Source organism: Sinohyriopsis cumingii, chromosome 17 (assembly GCF_028554795.1).
Source record: "Sinohyriopsis cumingii isolate HCF-2022 chromosome 17, ASM2855479v2, whole genome shotgun sequence".
In the NCBI taxonomy this organism is placed as follows: Eukaryota; Metazoa; Mollusca; class Bivalvia; order Unionida; family Unionidae; genus Sinohyriopsis; species Sinohyriopsis cumingii.
Genome location: NC_142977.1, coordinates 7,614,118 through 7,629,164, shown reverse-complemented (window position 1 = coordinate 7,629,164; position 15,047 = coordinate 7,614,118). Strand labels below are relative to the sequence as shown.

Sequence of the window (15,047 nt, the reverse complement as noted above, 5' to 3'; positions counted from 1 at the left end):
ACAATCAAGACTGCTGATGACCCAAAGAGGCCATTGGAAGAGATATAAAAGGAAAATAAATACGGCAACGCCGCCCAATCACCACCAGTGATTTAGAAAAGACCAGTATCAACCAGGTGATTCTGACATGCCGGCAATCGTCATTTTGACTTCGATCAGTCATTCATTTATATGATGAAATTTATTTTTTCCGTGTAACAACAGAACGGCTGATTGAAGTTGGCATACGTGTATTCAGCAAACGAAATATTTAGTGGATTTGAGAAATTACGTAAAACAGACAGAAACCAATGTTGTCCTGAGACTCTTAGGGTGATTCTCGGTTTTACAGAGTAATAATAGATAAAAGGTAATAAAGTAACTCGACCCAATAGAAAATTGCACCCCCTCCCCGCCTAAAATTAAATGATTCGTACCTTATTGCGGATCAATTTGCTGTGTTAATATTAATCGTAAATATGTTGTAATTTAAAAATGTGACTACAGTGGAATGATTAAGCTTACTCTGAAAGACATTGTGCTAACATTAGACAGCTTGCTGATGTTGACAATGAAGTCTGAAATTAACAAGCTACACTATTGAAACTTAGAGAGGGATGCCAATACCCTGGCAAGATAGTTGTCACATAGGTTTAGTAAAGATGCAACACACTTACTCAACTAACGAGAAAACAATTAGTGAATTGGAGAAATTATGGAAAAATCAGAAAGAAAACAACTGCTCTCCTGCAAATCTTAGGATGTTTCTCAGTCTTACAAAGTAATACGTGTACTAAACACATTGACATCTTTCTCAACATCCTATTTGGCCACCAATCTGACATACTTGACATGTATCTGACATATTTGAAATGTGTCTGACATACTTGGCATGTGTCTGACATAGTGTACTAAACACATTGACATCTTTCTCAACATCCTATTTGGCAACCACTCTGACATACTTGACATGTCTGGGGCGCTGGAGGTGTTGGTGGGGATGTTTGGCGGATTGTACCTTCTTACAAGGTGTCCGCTTTATTTAGTTATCATTATCTAAAGAGTTATCGCCCTCTGTGTTGTTGCCCGGATCGAGTAAATATTAATATAAAGTGTGACACTTAAAGATGAAATAAATATAGATCTGGGCAGATATATAGAACAGAATGACACGAGCCCCGGTACATAAAATAAAACAATTTAATCAATTACATAAACAACTGTGATAATACGTTACATTAGGAAGATACACTTCTCCTTTGAAATAAATCATTCACCGAATTTCAAACACAAATATGCTTCTATAAATAGCCGATCTGTTTTAAAAAAATAGAATTGGTTCATCATAGGATCGAGTGAACAATCGAAGTCATTGCCTTGTACAATTTCATATCCTGCTTATTTCCGGTTCACTCTTCAACTTTAGTGTGGCTGTTCTTGTTCCTTTCGCTTTTTTCTTCTCCAAATTCTCTATTGTCTCGCCTCTTTCGGCCCTCAAACTTTGTGTGGGTAGGTGGATACGTCAGTAGGTAGATACGTAGATACTTGGATAAGCAGATGCGTGGATACGTCATTGGAGTTTTTTTCCCTTGTGCTTTCAAGCTTTGCTCGCTTCTACCGCCAGAATTGTGTCCGTCGACTTTCCAGACTTCCTGTCCCTCGGATCAAATGTTCTACAAGAGATCTTCTGATGAATTCAATATCGGAGTCTCCTATATTTTTTCCACTTGCAGGAACACGTAGACTGACTAAATTTTCCGCTGGGGCATATTAAAAACAAAACAGTTTCGTGTGGGAACCACGCCTCTTTTTTTAACGTAATCAATCCGGATTAAATATATCTACCACCTTTTATAACTAGGCCAAAAATTGTGGCGATCCTGACTTCTCGATTTCCAAACAACTGACTCTGGACAATTTCAACTCTGACATTTTCGACACAAAGATCGAAGTTAACGTTTTCCTTCCAGAGTGTCTGACTGGTAAATAAACGAAGGCTTAATTAATAATGGCTTCCTCTCACAACATATACATTAAAAATCATTGCAATTGCAGTAGATCATTTAGCACGCACCTGACCCCATAAATCTAATTAAGTGTTCTCTTGTCCAAATTAATGTGTTCTTTACAGATCGACATAAATTTGCACCCTTACAACATGTGTCTAACATGCGTTTAAAATGGTCATAAATATAATTATAGTTGTAATATTTCGAATCAACCTATGACAAACGCAACTATTTTATAAACATATACATTATATATATATATATATATATATATATATATATATATATATATATATATATATATATATATATATAATTATTTTAAACATGCCGATGATATCTTTATATTCAATATTACTCGCGAATTTCCGTTTATTACGTACTGACCAAAATTACCCTAGGACCGGTAGAATGAAAGTATACCGTGGTACGTACCACCAGAAACAAAACTGCGGTAGACAGTTATACCGGTAATGATGCACGCCTCTAGTACAGACACACACACACACACACACACACACACATACATACATACGCATGCGCACACACAAAGGTATTGGCCATGGCGGGTATCTATCTTCTCTGAACAATTATCAAAAGAGTATGTTATTGTTACTTACCAAATCCCCGAATTAATATAAATAAGTGAAGTGTTATCGTGGTCTTTACGGTTTAACTGGACCACTACGGTACAGGTGTATACATGACACTCGCGTTACAACCAGTTGGTAAGGCGTGACTAGAACGATCAAGGTTCAATTCCCTCTATCAGATCGGCTACCATGTTGTGTCAGTTGGTCAAGGCACATTACTCTGCTCAGTACATAACCTTTAGAGTGTTGTTGTGCTGTACAATACCAAACCGGTGTTTTTCTCCGGATGTTCACCATGTGTTGGCGTCGCCAAAATATTGGTATACCCCACCAACGACCGCTGCGGGATAGTACAGTTTACGGTCTTCCGTCAAAATATTGAACCTAAGGTTAAGTAAATAGAAAGAAAAATAGACTGCTTATGCAGTTCATTTCCCGATGATAGTTTGTTTTTCCCTTAGCCCCATAAAGACGCCAACTGATTTGGTAAGTAATAATAACATAACCTTCTAGTAACCCGAGCAAATAAAACGTTAATTTCAACACTTTCTCATTCATATCTCCCATTTTATAGACATGAACTTGTCCAGTGACACGAATTCTATCGTCCAGTTAGGTAAATAACCTTTCAGATGTTCTTTTTATTCTCCAAGGCGAACGCAATCTCTAGTGTTTAACATTGCCTTCTTTCTTCAGATCTTTTACGTTCTCAACAACAGATCGCGTTCTTTTGAAGTATCACTTCTTAGGCGCACATCCGTTGCTACGATGGTACTTTTGTATCTAAGCATTGACTACACGTGGTATTTGACAGTATGACGATGTGTAAAATATTTCCATATACACTCTTATTTTTTAATGTCCTTTTAGGATATTTTGTTTTAGGAATATCAGTTGTTAAAAAATGTCATTTTTTAATTCGTGAAAAAAACTTCTTTCATGAATTCAGTTCCTTTATATATTTTTCACTCGTATAAAATCTCACGCTTTGTTTCAAAAAAAGTTTTAAATCTTGCACTATGAACTTGCTGTAGAGGTCAAATGAACAACCCGAACTGATTTTGAAAATGCATCAGTGACGCAAAGAAAATGTTTGTAACATAGAGTATACGAAGCTAAATGAGAGACATCCGCTAAATATGTTTGTCATGGATGAGTGATTCCTGCTACTTTAGTTCTGAGTTTTTGAAAATGTTCGTCGAATGGTTTTGTGTAAGGAGTACGTGGATGTTTTACTACCCAGTGTCGTTCATCTTGCAGGCATTCCCTTTTGAATTTTGTTGTAGCCGCACGATGCATTTTTTTATATTAAAATTTGCCCTTAGACAGTGGCATGATTGAGATTGTAGTTAACGCTTGTTAAAATGCCGCCATGGGATTGCTGATGATGTTCAATAAATAGCCCACTTTTCGATAGCCCACTTTTCCATAGCCCACTTTTCGATAGCCCACTTTTCGATACTGATATTAGGTTCATGTTATATTGTTTTATTTGGATTGCGATGCGTCACTTTTTGTTCCAGCGATAGCAGTAAAAGTAGTTACGTGATCTTTGACCATTTCTTAAATAAGGAACTAAAGTTAGTTTTCATCCTTCTGTAACATTTAAGTTTAAATACATTATAAGTACATGCAATGCTAACAATGCTAGATAACGATAATGTAATTTTTGTCTGAAAGAAATTTTAAGGTCTTCTTCGTTTTCTCCTAACTTGTCATCGAAGATAACAAGGTGTGTTTGAATGCAGTCACCCCATCCCAAACGAAATGAATTCTCTCGGACTTTCTTGAAGTGACGTGTAAGTGGATTTCCACTCTTAGTAACACCACACAATGCATTGTGGAGGACGATCGAACAAGAACGATATGTTTTCAATCATACAAAACATCAAAGGTATGGTGAGGATACAGCGCTGTATTGACAGGACATAGAACACACCTCATGGTACAGCCAATGTCTACATTTCAAAATATACAGCTGTAGATTCATGTATGTATGTATGTATGTATATATATATATATATATATATATATATATATATATATATATATATTAAAAAAGAAAGTTCATGATGGAATCAATATACAATTAAAAAAATAAAGCAGTGTATGATATATCCAGTGTACATATCAAAGACTACATTTCATGGTACAGCCAATGTACATTTCAAGGAGGGCATTTCATGGTACAGCCAATGTACATTTCAAGGAGTGCATTTCATGGTATAGCCAATGCACATTTCAAGGAGGGCATTTCATAGTACAGCCAATGTTCGTTTCAAAGACTATAGTTCATGGTACAGCTAATATACATTTCAAATACTACGGTTCATGGTACAGCCAATGTACATTTCAAGAGGGCATTCATAGTACAGCCAATGTACATTTCAGTGAGGGCATTTCATAGTACATCCAATGTTCATTCAAAGAGGGCAGTTCATGGTACAGCCAATGTTCATTTCAAAGACATGGTACAGCCAATTGTTCATTTTAAAGACAACAGTTAATGGTACAGCCAATATACATTTCAATGAGGGCATTTCATAGTACATCCAATGTACATTTCAAAGAGGGCAGTTCATGGTACAGCCAATGTTCATTTCAAAGACTATAGTTCATGGTACAACCAATTGTTCATTTCAAAGACAACAGTTAATGGTACAGCCAATATACATTTCAAGGAAGGCATTTCATAGTACAGCCAATGTACATTTCAAGGATGGTAGTTTATGGTACAGCCAATGTACATTTCAAAGAGGGCAGTTCATCGTAAGTGAATGTACATTTCAAAGAGGGTAGTTCGTAGTACAACCAATATACATTTGAAAGAGGGCATTTCATGGTACAACCAATCTACATGTCAGTTCGGGGAAAAACAATATATGCTACATGTCACAAAACTCATATCATGGTATAACCAATTCTAAAGTGATGTCTTCTAAGAAGTATATCTTTTTCTTTCTTTTGTAAAGCCCCTTTGTCTTCTGGAGATGGACACCATGACCGATAACAACTAGCTTCTTGCTTCAGTTTAACAAATTCGTTGACGTAGCCTGAAAAATACCTTACTGGAAACATCTTCATAGTACTGTTCTGTTGTAAATTTCGTACACTTTAAACAGTTGGTATCCTAGATCGAGAGCAATTCAGCACTCACCCATATTCCTGTTAAAGCGCGTTACTGGTCTTCGTGATGACATGGTTGTTCTTCATTACGCGCTGCAGCGCACGTAAGGTATGAAGGAAACATCGGTTACCATGGCGATAATGTGGTAAGGCAGGATGATACAAGTTTGTCGGTGATAAAACATGACATTTGATTAACCCTTCGAAATGAAGAATGTGTTCTACGTCGATGAGTTATGTTGACATTTCAAGATGAATCGAGCATGTTACATACATTTAGTGATTAAAATAGTGACCTCTCCGGTGGCCTAGTGGTTAGAGCGTCCGCCTCGGATGCGGGAGGTCGTGGGTTCGTTCCCCGGCCGAGTCATACCAAAGACTTACAAAAACGGTACTAACAGCTGCCTCGCTTGGCGCTCAGCATTAAGAGGTTAGTGTTAGGACTGGTCGGCCCGGTGTCAGAATAATGTGACTGGGTGGGACATCATGCTACATGTCTGCGGCATGATGCCCCAGTGCTAGACATCACTATAAACTGCCACATTGCAGACATCGTAGCGGTTTTTTTTTTTTCATAGCGGTTTTTTTAGACCTAGAAAAAGCGTTCGACCTAGTATGGACCAATGGACTAATGGCCAAATTAAACCAATTTGGAATAACTGGACGCTTGTTCAACTGGATTGGCGATTTCCTCAAAGGCCGGAAAATTACCACAAGAATAGGCAACACCCATTCGGAAGAATTTTCACTTGAAAATGGAACACCGCAAGGCAGTGTAATAAGTCCGTTACTATTTAACCTAATGGTAAACGACCTTGACCTCAATGTAGCCTCCACAAAAATAAACTTGTCACAATTTGCAGATGATAGTGGCATATGGAGGAATGGAAATCCTGCCAATAACACAGTAGTTAAAGAAATCCAGCAGAGCCTAGACAACATAGGGAGATTGGCGGACAAATGGGGTTTCAAAATATCTCATGAAAAAACTGTGGCAATCATATTCACCCCCAAACGAAATAACAACCTAGTCTATCCAAACTTCTATATACAAAATCAATTAATCAAATACGTAACAGTAGTAAAATTCCTAGGAATGTTCTTTGACAACCACCTCACATGGAAACAGCACATTGAACAACTCACCCAGAATTGTAACAAAGATCTCAGTTTACTCAGGAACATCACAGGGACTGACTGGGGATCCAACCAGGAAACCCTCCTCACGATATATAAAAGCCTAATTAGATCAAAACTGGATTACGATTGCCAAGCATATAACTCGGCTAAGCAGCCTGTACTACAAAAACTTGACACTATCCAGAGAAAAGCCTTGCTATTATGCACAGGAACACTCCCTTCAACATCATTAGAAGAACTACAAACACTAACAGGAGAACTACCCTTAAAATTACGTAGGCAAGAACTGCTCCTCCGATACTCCATTTGATTAGATACCCATCCAGACAACCATCCCACCAAAATAGCTATAAATAAGTGTAAAGTTGTTGTCTTCAAACCCAAAATCATACCTATCACACCAAGTGGCAAAGTAATCCTTGAACTAAGAGTAAAGATACCTCTACTAAAAAAACAGGTAACAAACAATACAGACCAGAACAAATCACCATGGTTACAAAAACCACCAAGGATTAACATTGAAGCTACCAAATTAGGCAATAAAGAAGGACAAGAAAACTTACTAAAACCTGTACTGGTAAACGAAATCAACCAAAAATACCCGGACTATGTTAAAATACATACCGATGGATCAAAAACAAACAACCCACCAAGAACAGCAGCAGCAATAGTCATCCCTGAATTCAATATACAAACGGGATCCAGATTACCTGACTATTGCTCCATTTACACCACTGAATTCTGGGCTATACTTGAATCACTACAATGGATCAAAGACAACCAAATACCTAAAGCAGTCATTATAAGCCATTCCCTAAGCGTTATCAAATCGATACAAAATCGCAATACATACTCTAGGGAACAATTCCTCGACAGAGCATGCCAATTAATCGACGATATCACCACAGTACATCAATTAGTCGAGCTCATGTGGATACCGTCGCACATTGGAATCTCTGGCAACGAAACAGCAGACAAAGTTGCAAAACCCAAACTAGGAGATCAAAACTCTATCAAGCTTAACTATAGTTCTACAGAAGCAATAAGCTTCGCACAAACATATATAGACCAAACATGGCAAGATTTTTGGAACTCCTCCACAAAAGGGAAAAATCACCATGAAACCCAAAAAAACGTAGATAGGAACATACAGCTACCTAAGGGTACCTATTTAGAACAGAAAACCATAAACAGGATAATAACTGGAAAAACTAAACTAGCAAGCAGTTTTGGAAGGTTTATAGGACCCAAACCAGCAACCATTAACTGCTTTAACTGCCACACCACCGAAGATCTACACCACGTATTCAATATATGCCCAAAATATCAATTCGCTCGGAAAATATTTATCAAAAACCAAAAAGATATTGGATTACCACACACATACCCAGAGTTACTTATGGACTCTAATAAAAATAAACAATCAGCATATAAAAATATAAATCAATTCATAGACTCAGCAGGACTTAGGAACAAAATATAATTACTATCCCCACAAAACCAAAAGACCCAGTAACTAGCTAAATAAATGTAGAAGCCACCACATAAAAAACCATAACATATCATTCAATTTTATAAAAGTATTAATAAATAATTCACTTACGAAGCACCTATAAAAAACTAAGGAAACCGCAAAATCGGATGCCCTAGATGTCCTTAACGAACCGAGTAATCAGCTAGGATTCCTGTCCTAGATGTCCTTAACGAACCATGTAATCGGCTAGGACTCCGGTCTCTTGCTAAATAAAGTATAAATAACATTCAATCTCTAAAAACTTCAATTAATAAATAACTTAAAGAGGTAATATCTAAAAACTTATAAATAACATAACGTAGGACACACACCCTAAACACCTCGACTAGTAATACCATAATAATCTTGAAAATCTCTCTTCATACATGATATCTACTAAGAACCTCTATAAACAGCATAGAACATCCCCCCTCCTTTTAGAACATTTTGAAGAGAAAAAACCTCGAAAAAAAAACCTTGAAAAAAAAAAAAATCTCGAAAAAAAAAAAAAAAAAAAAAAAAAAAAGGGCAAATGCAACAAGAAACCAGCGATGTAAAGCAAGCAGGACCGTTCCCGAGCTCTCCTTCCCACTAATGACAGCCAACCATTCAACTGTAGGGACCTTTATGGACCCACAGATTGAGGCCAAACTATCAGGGTTCCTTGAATCCATAAAAGCCTGGGGGAGGTGGCACCATCCCCTTCCCCAGGAACAACTAGCAGGCTGCGGTGCAGTCAGAAAAAAGTGGCACATGCACAATTGTGCGAACGCTACTATAATTAAAGTCAACAACAACGACATCGTAGCGATATGACTGAAAAATTGTTGAAGCTACGTTAAAAAATCCAAATCACAAATCACATTAAAATAGTGTGATCTTTTTCTGATGATTGCTGCTTCAAATACTTGTAACTCTCTCTCTCTCTCTCTCTCTCTCTCCATATTTGTGAGACGTTCTTGCTATACTTCAAAATTGTCGTGTTCGAAATGCCAACGTAAAAAAGTTTTGTGACTGTAGAGTTTTAAACTTATACAAACTCAAAACTTAACATGTCTGATGAGAGCAGTTTATCATATATTTACTGTATTAATAAAAATAAAAAAATAATCCCAATTTGGTATTTCACGAACACATAACACGATTATAAAGTCACTATGGTTTATTTGCACTGCTGGAAATGTAATCGTAAAAAGCTGCAATTCATTAAAATACGCAATGACGTTACACACCTGTTATTACATTACGTCGATGTCCGAGGGATTGCTGAAGCTAAGTTAGCAGAGAGTCGAATTTGTAATACAAATAACCTGGGTTAGATACCCACTTGGGCCTCAGCACTTAGCAACAATTTTCTAAGCTTGATATAGTTAAATACAGTGTTGTCAATGAAAACCAACAACCGCATATCCTTGTATAACGTTCTAACGGTTGGAGAGGTTTTCATGAAATCTGGCCCAAATATATATCGTGACAAGACAGTGTGTCTTATGCCATAGCCACGCCTTCTGCCTCAAAAGTTAAGTTTAAGATAAGGGAACGTATTATTCTCTGACTTTTATCCATGTACGGAATATAATATTTGAACGAGAAAACATATTTTAATGAAACTTTGCCCAAGTATATATCATTGAGTGTCGCGTACCATAACCATGCCACCACGTCTAGGTCAAGGTAATGGCAATACAAAATGTTATTTTGTGACCTTTATTATTGTCCGGCGCATAACTTTTGAACATCTTAAGATATTTTATTGTTCTTTTAACAAATCATATTCAAGTATAGACTTTGTTGGATACAATACCCACGCCCGATGTTTCAAGGTGAAGGTCACAACAAGGAAATGTTTAAATCTGACGTGCTCTTGTCTGAATTAATACTTTTGAACCACTGAACATATTTTAATGACACTTAACTAGCTACGAACCATATCGTGACAGTTTGTCGCATACCTTGGTTACTTCCTTTGTCTCAAGATTAAAGCCAGGACAAGGGAAAATAGAAATTAGTGACTACTCTCCAAGTAGATGTTTACCATTTGAACCAATGAGAACTTGTGAGAGTTTTTTGATTTTAATGAAAGTCTAATGTATTATATATATATTGCCTCGTGGTCAACGTCACTGCAAGGGTTTATGTAAGTCAGTGACCTCATTCCTTATCAAGGCCGTAGCTTTTTGACTCCTATTGATATGAAACTCTATCCAGATCCACACGATATCGTACTATAATCATGTCTCTAGCACAAAGGTCAAGGTCATTTGTACGGACAAGGTCAATAGCGAGGCGTAACATGCGCATTTTGTGATGCTCGTATTGAGAATGTGACGACTAATATATATAGGTCGTTCCCACGATACTACTTTCTCATTTCCACGAGGAGGGTATGTCGTTTCAGGAGAAAGTAAATTTTAAGTTGCTATCTTGTGAACATTTGCTATTTTTCCACGACGTTATTCGCATTATTTTTGTACATTTCAGTCGTCCCAATGACACAACGGCAGTTGCGTCACTGGGGGTGGGGGTGGGCTGCGGACCGCAGTGGGTGAGACCATCAGAGGGGGTGACACCAAAATGACTATACAATTTTTTTTTTAAATTTTTGTGCAGGAAGGAGGTCAAGGGGGGTGACACCATGAGTTACCGCACGTGACAGTCCATACTGTTGTTGAATTTTTGTTCAGGAAGGAGGTCGGGGGGGGGGGGGATGACACCATGAGTTACCGCACTGGGTGACACCAACCCTGGTGACGCCAATGGTGTCGTCCACATCATACAAATCTTCACGATTTGAACCACACTACAACTGTATGTCCGACGGAGTTGTCTTTATTTTGAATGATGCGTAGACGTATTACGACTTTTTTTGGAACTAAGAAATACATCTCGTAGGTACGACATAAAATTTTCCATCAAGTCGCATAACTATGCTGTAAACGATAGACGTTTTGTGTATAAAACTCTTTTCCTCGACCTCGTACCGCTAAATTCACAAAACAATTTCCAACCACTGCCGCAACGAAAAATAATAACAGTGAAATATTTTTATATGTATCAGCTAAAGATGTCAAATGTTATCACATTTCCACAAGTAAATCGAGCTGTCAAACTAATTTAGTAAGGTTATCTTCACATCATACACCTTTGAACGTTCCCATTTTTGACCCTTTTCCAGTGATGGTATTTGGTTGGTGAAATTGACACCGAGATATACATAAAGTACAAATAGTAGTAGTACGTCTAGTTATACCTGCTTAGACACGAACCAATAAAATGAGAAGTCACGCATATGTACCTTCTGTAGTTACGTGTTCCTAACGTAATAGTTTAATTTGACCTGTTGTGGGAGAATCTTCCATAGATGTAGAATATTCAAAGACTATACGATAAGGTGTGGACGATCTTTATTTCCTTCGTTAAACGAAAAGTTAAATCAGACAAAAACAAGTTTACAAAGATCATTTGAAAATGATCACAGGAAATGTAACATATTATTCCGTAATATTGTAAGATTGCTCTCTCTCTCTCTCTCTCTCTCTCTCTCTCTCTATATATATATATATATATATATATATATATATATATATATATATATATATATATATATATATATATATATATAAAGACTTATTGGCTATCTATTTGTTTCATTTTCATTTTCACATGTGAAAATATCAGATTTCCCATCATGTCATGCGACGCCTGATGTTGTGTTTCTACAGAAGTTGTGCCTGCAGAGAACAAAAACGATTACTTTGTGAGCCAGAACAAATACATGGAAACTGCTTTACATTTCAGACATGAAATCAATCTTTCAAAAGACCGCTCTGGTAGTCTAAGTGGTTAGAGCGTCCGCCTCGGATGAGGTAGGTCGCGTGTTCGTACCCTGGCCGAGTCATACAAAAGACTTACAAAATGGTACTGGTAGCTGCCTCGCTTGTATACCCCAGAGCACTGGCCGTAGTCTAAACCATTCCATTTATGAAAAGTTACGAACATTTCTCCCAAATAACTGTTCAATGAGGAGGACGGTATTTTCAATTACTGCATCTCACGTTTGTTGTTGACATTGCGAATATCACGTTCATACGTTTGCTTCTTTGAAAGTTTCATTTATGTAAGAGTTTAATGTTGTTTTTTCTGAGTTCATCGTGGTATAAACTGTCAGTTGCCGACTCACACGGCAAATAACGCCCGAAGGGCGTTATGTAAACCGTGTGAGTCGGCAACTGACAGTTTATACCACGATGAGCTCAGAAAAAACAACGTTAAACTCTTATAATTGAAATTTTAATTATTTGTTATGTTATTTTGTTTGCATCATTAAAAAACAGAAATCTTAATTGATCGTAGTAATACATGTTTGTGGTTTTTCTGTTGCGTAGCTATTTATAGCACTTGGGATGTCCAGCTTGATCTCAATAAGGTCATCATAATACCAGTCCTTCAACCAATGGAACCCAATTTTTTCAATTATTTTTTGTTTGTTCGTTAGAATGTTGTTTTTCTTTAATGCTTACTTCATGTCTGCCTTAACTGGCGGTGTTTATCTTATTGTGTACACGTGACTCTATTTATAAAAGTGGAAAAGTAGTTCTCCTTGCAGTTCATACAGAAATGAACGCAATTCGTTTTGATCACGTGGTAACATTCTGACCAATGGAAAAGTTACTTTCCTGTACCAGCAACTGGCATTGCAATTATGATTCAGTAAACGCGTCCATATTGTTGACTTTATTATCTCTGCTTTCAAATAAATTTAACTGTTTAGTTCATTTGCAAATCTAATCAACTAAAATCAAAAGCGTCTACTACAAGTGTACATGTTTTGTTTACACAGTAGTTCCTAATACACTTTATTATATGCTCAGTTTTGTATCCGTTAACTTTACATTGTCAGAATTGTGCAGTATTTTACGATACTGAACACCTTGATATTGCACCCACGTGCATGACACTTGTGACTAAAATTAGTATTATGCACTAGTAAATACTTTGTAAACAAACCATGTACACACATCTAATAAATGATTTAGGTTTTGTTTGATTAGATTTCTTTGTGAATGAACTAAACAAGCTGTTTCGTCCATTTGAAAGTAGAGATGAAAAAGTTGACGACGTGGACGCGTTGACTAAGTCAGAAACAAAACTTTTAAACAAGCACACAAATAAACGCGATATCCGCAATGTCAACAGCAAACACGAGAGATGCAGTAATTGAAAATACTGTTCTCATCATTGAAACAGTTATTTAGGAACAATGTTCGTAACTTTTCGTAAATGGAATGGTTCAGACTATGACCAGTGTTCCCAAGTGTATAGACCAACCGCATACAAAAGCATACTGAGGCCACGGGCTTTCGCGTATTTATCAGAGACGTACCATTTTATAAGTCAAAGTACTAAATTCGAGGGGGAAAATGCAACAAAAGTTTTAGGTAGAAAAGGAAGGGCCTCAGAACCAATAAACCAAGACGACGACGAATTCTTATTTCTGTTGACTGATTATACCGTCACACACAAATTGCAAGTTAACTTTTTTGATACAACGATTTGGCTGAAGACTGGCGATAAACGTCATACACGTCATAACATAATTAGTGTCCCTTCAAATAGCAAGCAAATGACAAGGTATTAACATGTCTTCTTTAGCTGGTAAAAATAATGGCAAAAATATATTTACATTTTTGCATCTTGAATTTCCTCAACCTGTGCTTTCTTAGTTTTTCAAATTCGAATTACATGAGCTGTCGTGGGTTCTAAAACTTGGTTACACACCGCAAAATTATATTGTAATTTCGACTACATTTGCAGCTGTAATAGCATTCTCATTACTGCACTTATAATGAAATGAACTTGATATTTCATAGCGTCTTTTTGATAATTTCAGTTGAAAGAGTTCATATTTGTTCCCACATTATCATTCCGAAAATTCAATGACAGAATAGAAACATGCATGCAGCTGAGTCAAGACACGTCTCTCACTGCTAAATCACATGTACTTCGTGTCGAATTGACACATTTAAATCTAGTCCGTAAACAGCAGAATTGGGACCAATTCATTTAGACGATTTGGAAAAGCTGTTGCAATGCTCATTTATTCACAAAATGACTCTAAATTTCAATTTGAAGTAGACCCAAAGGACAATTCTTTTTTACACTAATGTCGAGCGCGCGCACGACGAAGTTCAAACACACGTGCAATATTAAGGTGCTCAGTATCGCAAAATACTGAACGATTCTGACAATGTAAAGTTAACGGAGAGAAACAAATGAGTATATAATAATTCATTATATGATAAAACGTCCACATTTATTCGCAGCATAACATCACGTCATATAAATCTTAAATTACACTGTTTCGTAACACTTTAACGGTGCTATTTAACAACCATATGGAGTTAAGTTATTCACACTGTCGTAACACTTAGCAGTGCCGTATAGCAACATTAGAGACTTATGTTAAGTTACTAAAGCTATTTTAAGCTATTTTATTAATAGAATCTCCAACCCATATACATTATTTGACATGAATCCCAAATTTCAGTAATACATTATGTCTCTCGCTGAAGAAGGCTCGTGGTAAATGCATGTGATGTTATACAATTCATGTTTTTATTAGGAAAGAACTTTTAAGTAAAAGTATTACGATTGAAATTTATTCTAAATTGTATTAAAAGTAATTTT

At 36.7% G+C, this 15,047-nt stretch overlaps 1 protein-coding gene across 1 annotated transcript in view; it reads left to right on the top strand.

Moving 5' to 3' along the window:
• Nucleotides 1–15,047, top strand: part of LOC149777700 (cholesterol 7-desaturase nvd-like) — a 52,330-nt gene that overhangs the window by 20,956 nt on the left and 16,327 nt on the right. The window lies entirely within an intron of this gene.